This window comes from Magnolia sinica, chromosome 11 (genome assembly GCF_029962835.1).
Source record: "Magnolia sinica isolate HGM2019 chromosome 11, MsV1, whole genome shotgun sequence".
Lineage (NCBI taxonomy): Eukaryota > Viridiplantae > Streptophyta > Magnoliopsida > Magnoliales > Magnoliaceae > Magnolia > Magnolia sinica.
In genome coordinates this window covers 68,370,661-68,377,425 of record NC_080583.1, presented here as the reverse complement: position 1 = coordinate 68,377,425, position 6,765 = coordinate 68,370,661, and the positions used below count along the sequence as shown (strand labels likewise).

The 6,765-nt window shown below is 40.9% G+C and overlaps 1 non-coding gene across 1 annotated transcript; it reads left to right on the top strand.

Moving 5' to 3' along the window:
* Positions 1 to 4,023: 4,023 nt before the first annotated feature.
* Positions 4,024 to 4,130, top strand: LOC131219618 (small nucleolar RNA R71). The gene has a single exon (XR_009158268.1). It is a non-coding gene; the product is annotated as a small nucleolar RNA R71 (small nucleolar RNA).
* The last annotated feature ends 2,635 nt before the right edge of the window (positions 4,131 to 6,765 follow it).

The following is a 6,765-nucleotide window of genomic DNA, read 5'->3' as shown; positions in this document are numbered from 1 at the left end:
TGTGGATGGTATGGGGTGCTCACCCTATGAGAGATACTGTATTTCTTCATTAAGCTCTCAAATGGTTTATTACAAAAGTGTGAGCCCCCATCACTAATGATGGCTCGAGGCGTTCTGAATCGAGAAAGGATGTTTTCTTTTAGGAATTTAATGACCGTGCGATGGTCATTAGTTCGACACAGAATCGCTTCGACTCATTTAGTGACATAATCTACGGCGAGCAAAATGTACAGATTTCCAAACGATTGGGGGAATAGTCCCATGAAATCGAAGCCCCAGCAATCAAATGCTTCAATGATAAGGATGGGATTCAAAGGCATCATATTTCGACGGGACAATGCTCCCAATTTCTGACAACGCTCACAAGCTTTATAAAACTCATGAGTATCCCTAAACATAGTGGGCCAGTAAAAGCCACATTGCAGAATCTTGGCCGTGGTCTTTTTAGCAGAAAAGTGACCACCACAGGCCTGTGAATGACAGAAGGAGATGACGCTCTGATGCTCATCGTCTGGTACACATCTCCTTAGGATTTGGTCTGGGCAATATTTAAATAAATAAGGATCATCCCAGAAAAAGTTGCGCACCTCGGTGAAGAATTTCTTCTTATCTTGCGCAGTCCACTGTGTTGGTATGGCACCTGTAGCAAGATAATTAGCAATATCAGCAAACCAAGGTGAATGGGAGACTCTGAACAGTTGTTCATCAGGGAACATGTCGTTGATATGGGTCGTCTCAGGGGAATCAGAGGTATTAAGGCGAGACAGATGATCGGCCACTACGTTCTCTACTCCCTTTTTATCTTTAATTTCCAAATCAGATTCTTGGAGTAGAAGGATCCATCGTATCAGGTGGGGCTTAGAATCATTCTTAGAAAGAAGATACTTCAGTGCCGCATGATCTGTATAGATAATGATCTTGGATCCGATCAGGTAGGACCTAAATTTGTCCAAGGCGAACACTATGGCTAAGAGTTCCTTTTCCGTAGTCGTGTAGTTCACTTGGGCAGGATTTAGAGTCCTACTCACGTAATGGATGACGTAGGGTCTCTTATCCTTTCTCTGGCCTAGAACCGCTCTAAGAGCATAATCAGAAGCGTCGCACATAAGCTCAAAAGGAAGGCTCCAGTCGGGTGGCTGCATGATAGGTGCAGTGGTTAACGTGCCCTTAAGCTTGGTAAAAGCTTCCTGACATTTCTCAGTCCACTCGTACGGAGCATCCTTTTGAAGAAGATTACATAAAGGACGAGAGAGGAGACTAAAGTCCTTTATGAATCGCCTATAAAATCATGCGTGTCCTAAGAAGGATCGCACGTCTCTGATGTTCTTAGGTGGAGGTAGGTTAGAGATAAGATCAATTTTTGCCTTATCTACCAATTAAATACCAAGTTCTTTTCTTCACATCTTTTCAGCACACATTTAAGACTTTCCAAGCACTTGCTGAAAGATAGACCGTAAACAGAGAAGTCGTCCATGAAGACCTCTAGGTATTGCCCCACCATATCAGAAAAGATACTAAGCATACATCGCTGAAAGGTGGCAGGGGCATTACATAGTCCGAATGGCATCCTTCGGTAGGCAAAGGTGCCGTAGGGACATGTAAATGTGGTCTTTTCCTGGTCTTTAGGGGCTATCTCTATCTGGTTGTAGCCCAAATACCCATCAAGGAAACTGTAATAGAAATGACCAGCTAACCTTTCCAGGATCTGATCAATGAATGGTAAAGGAAAGTGGTCTTTCCTCGTGACGGTATTCAACTTCCTGTAGTCAATGCACATTCTCCAACCAGTAGTGACTCTAGTTGGCACGAGTTCATTATTAGCATTGGCTACGATGGTGATTTTGGACTTCTTAGGGACCACTTGATTGGACTCACCCATTGACTATCAGATATAGGGTATATGATACCCACGTCCAATAGTTTAAGAACCTCGGCCTTAACTACTTCCTTCATGTTTGGATTTAGTTTACGTTGTGGTTGCCGAGCGGTTTTTACATTATCCTCAAGATATATGCGGTGAGTACAAATCGAGGGATTGATTCCCTTGAGGTCCGCTATCGTCCATCTCAGGGCTCCTTTATGCTTAATGAGAGTAGATATGAGCATACTCTCCTGTTCTTTCTCTAGGTGGGCAGAGATCACCATCGGGTATGTCTCATCTTGACCTAAATAGGCATATTTCAAATCAGAGGGTAAAGGTTTTAGGTCAAGCTTCGGCGGCTTGAGGTTAGACGGTAAAGGCACTACATCGGTTTGTGGCAATTCTTCGAATTGTTGTCTCCACCGGTTAACTTCAAGTACCGGTGCAGTATCAAGCAAGGCACACGTCTCCCTAATCATGTCATCATCAAAATCATGGGAGTGGGCCAGGCACGTCTCTGAGAGTCAGAGGATAAGGTTAGAGGTGTCGTATCTTCCACTAAAGAGTTAATCATGTTAATGTCGTGGAAATCGTCATCCTCCTCTAAGTTTCTACCGTTATTGAAAAAGATGTTTGACTCCAATGTCATATTCCCAAAAGACATAGTCATGACACCATTCCTGCAATTGATAATTGCATTTGAAGTAGCAAGGAATGGGCGACCAAGAATGACGGGGATCTGAGTGCTTATGTTATTGATGGGTTCGGTATCCAGGATGATAAAATCTACAGGGTAGTAAAATCTATCAACTTGGACCAACACATCCTCAATTATCCCTCTTGGTACACGAACAGAGCAATCAACAAGTTGTAGTGTGGTTAGGGTGGGTTTTAATTCACCCAAACCTAACTGTTTGTATACCGCGTAAGGAATCAGATTCACGTTAGCTCCTAAGTCAAGAAGTGCATGATCAATTCGATGGTCCCCGATTACACATGATATGGTTGGGCTACCGGGATCCTTGAATTTCTGTGGCACGTCTTGCTTTAGGATGACACTCACTTTCTCGGTCAAGAAGATCTTCTTTTGAATACTCTGCCGTCGTTTGGTCATGCATAAGTCTTTCAGGAATTTGGCATATGAAGGTATCTGTTTAACGACATCAAGTAAAGGAATGTTGACTTTCACTTGTTTCAACACCTCTAGGATATCCTGAGAGTTAGAGAGAGGTTTTGGTGAAACCAACCGTTGGGGGAACGGAGCAACTGGCTTCTCTAGAAGTTCCGGTTCTAATTTTTGTGGGGCATCACTGGATCCATCATTGTTGTCCTTTTCTAGTTCTTGAGTCTTTTCGGGCCTAACCGGAAGAGTTTTATCAATGATCTTTCCACTCCTAAGAGTGGTGATGGATTTAGCGTGCCCCATCTGATTTGAAGAGCTGGGATCATTAATATCGTACTGCGGTTTAGGATTGGGGAGAGGTTATGTAGGAAGCATCCCCTTTTTTATAACCGTCATACGAGAATCTATCTTTTGCATAAAATCTGTAATTCTCCGCATTACTTGAGCCAGCTCTTGTATGGAATTTTGAACCGGTTCCTCTTGAGGTTTCACTTGGTTTAGATTTTGATTGAAGAAGCCTTGAGGGGTAGCCGTTTGTCCATTCCTCTAACTAAAGTTTAGATGATTTTTCCAACCAGGATTGTACGTATTGGACTTAGGTCCAGTGAAAGGTCTTTGATAGTTGTTTACGGCATTAGCTTGTTCATTCAACACTCCTCGAAAGGCGGGTATTGTAGGACAATTTTCAGTTGTATGAATGTTGCAATCACAGATGCCGCAAACAATTTCATTAACCTTATCCTTCTTTCCTTCCATGGCCTCAACTTTCCTTATGAGCGTAGTCACTTTACACTTGAGATCATCCTCTTCTTTCAAGAGATATAATCCACCTTTCTCCTTTAATTGAGTCAGCCTAGACGTGGTGTTCGACTTTGGGTAATAGTCCCATGATTGTGTTTTTTCAGCAAGACTATCGAGGTAATCCCATACCTCGTCAACATCTTTATTAATGAACTCTCCATTACACATTGTCTCGACCATTTGGCGCATGGAAGATGTTAGTCCATCATAGAAAAAATTTGTAATGCGCCACGTTTCAAATCCATGTTGTGGGCATGAACTGACCAAATCTTTGAACATTTCCCAACATTGGAAGAATGTTTCATCTTCCTTTTGGGCAAAGTTCATGATTGCTTTTCTGAGGGTAATCGTTTTATGATGTGGGAAGAATTTTTTTATGAATTCCCTCTGCATGTCGTTTCATGTGCCAATGGATCTAGGACGCAGTGAATGTAACCACGTCTTAGCTTTCTCTTTTAAGGAAAAAGGAAAGAGTTTCAGCCTGATTGTATCCTCAGATACATTAGGAAAACATAATGTAGCTATAATCTCATCGAACTCTTTCAAATGTAAATATGGACTCTCTGATTCAAGTCCATGGAATTTGGGAAAGAGTTGGATAACTCCTGGCTTGATGTCCATTTATCCTGTGTTTACAGGAAAAATCATGCATGAGGGCGTACTCACTCCCGCCGGTTGTAGATAATCTCGTAAAGTACGAGGCGGGGGTGCCTGATGCACCTCGTTCTCATCTTGGGTATCCTCCACCCTGGGTGGAAGTAGAGGAGGTTGGTCTTCAACCATAACTTCAGTTAACTCAGGGGATTTCGAGCGGTGTCTAGTCCTGCGATGGATAGTCAACCCCTCAACCAATCTTCCTTTAGTCAAGAGACGTCGAGTGTTGTCACGGGCCCACTTGGGCATGAAATACTCGCAGCCCATAATCAAATTTGAAACCTAATTCCAAGAAAGGAAAAGAAAATCTAGAAAGAAGGAGAGAGAGAGTTGGAAAGAAATTACAAAATTGCAGCCCCTAAGTTAAGGACTTGCAAAAGAAAACAAACAAGTCAGTTCTAAAGAGAATGTCTAGAATTAGAAAATCTTTAAAAAGAAAGATAGAAATAAAAATAGTTTCTAACAGAAGAAGATCCTAAACTAGAAAGTAAATTACTAAAAGAGAACTGAAAAATAGAAAGGAGAAAAAGAACTTACTGAATTCGAAATTTCTATCTTAAAGGCCTACAAAATATGAAAGTTAGTTTTTAAACCAAAAGTCTACAAGTAGAAAATTTCTAAAAATAAATTAGGAAATAAAGTTAGATTCTAAAAGAGCCAAAATTAGAAAGAATTTCTAAAAAGGGAAATAACTAACCTAGTTTCTAAAAACAAAAAGAGGAAAGTTTCTAAAAATAAACTATTTCCTAAAAATAGGAAAATACTAGAATTAAAAAATTTCTAAAATTTAAACCCTAATTGTAAAAGTAGAAAAAGTAAAGAAATTAGGAAGGAATTACCAATTTAGAAACTTATGTCAAGATCCTACAAAACAGGAAAACAGGTTAGTTTCTAAAATAGAAAATCTAAACCTAAAGTTAGGAAAAAAAATCCTAATCTTAAACTAATCCTAAAAATAGTTAATTCCAGAAAACGTAACCGTCAATCCCCGGCAACGGTGCCAAAAACTTGTTCACACCCCAAGTGCAGGGTTGTGATGTAGTAATAAACTCGGTAAGACCGAGGTCGAATCCACAGGGACTGAAACCTGTACGTTATCTGAAAATAACCAGATCTAGAACTAGGCTAAGATGAAATATAAACCAATTGTGATTTGAGGAATAATGGTGAAATATTAATCTAAACTTAAACAATTCAAAGGAAGAAAACTAGGGATTCAGAGGATCCACTTGTAGAGATCAGGGAGATCTTATGCCTGCTTCAAAAATCATGGAAATCAACTAGACTTCCTTTGATATAGTTTTCAAGAGATGAAAGGTAATTGAATTAGAATGGATTCCATCACCAAACCATGCCCAGGAGACAAAGTAAACAACAGAATTAAACTAATTACCAACCAACCAACAATGTATGAAGATCAGGAAGGGTACTGTCATCCTATCATACCCATGGAACAATGATGAATAATAGGGCTTCCTGACTTCATAAACATAAAAAGGGGAAAGAAATACTCAAAGCCATTGCAAACCCATTGTAATTTCAATCACAACAAACCATTAAAGACTAAGAAAAATATTCCTTTAATAATCAACTAAAATCAAATTCAGTTTATGAATTTTGAATTAAAGGCACAAAATAGAATCTCCCATCTCGCTACAGGCTTCACCTCTTAGCCCTAGCGAAGAGGTTTAGCCACACATAATTGGCCTGAACCCAAAGTAAATAAAAAGAAAAATAAAACGAAAAAGAGAAGAAAAGAAGAAAACAACTTATTGTCTTTCTCTCTCTCTCATGTTCCAGCAGCCGTTCTTCAGCTCTCCCTTTCACGTCCAGCCTCCCCTTTGATGCCCAAAGCTTCTTCTCCTTTTATCAGTCCTCCCCACGGTGGTTAGAGAATGCGCAAGTCCCGTTTACGCAGGTAGCGTGCGTAACACCTTTTGCAGCAGAAACACACGCAAACTGACTTGTGTTTCGACGAAAATTGCGGGACATTTTGCTCATATCCTTGGATTTTGGCATCGTGGCATTGCTTGGCTCTTCCTTGGCTTTCATATGGACGGTCCAGATCGGTCGAATGGGTCATTCTAGTGGGCCATAACGTCAAAACCGCATCCGGTTTTTACGGACGCACGGCCTGCGCAAACGGCTTGTGCTATGATGATTGGTGGGTCCCTGTTCAGCGTCGGCGAGAGAATCCACTCCGTCCATTAGCTTCTTGGTGAGATTTCGGGTGGGAATGACTGGTTTTGGAGTGATTTTGATGTGGTCCACCTGACTTTTCTCGCCGCCGTTCGTCCGACGTTTAAACGATCGAAACTGATCTCAA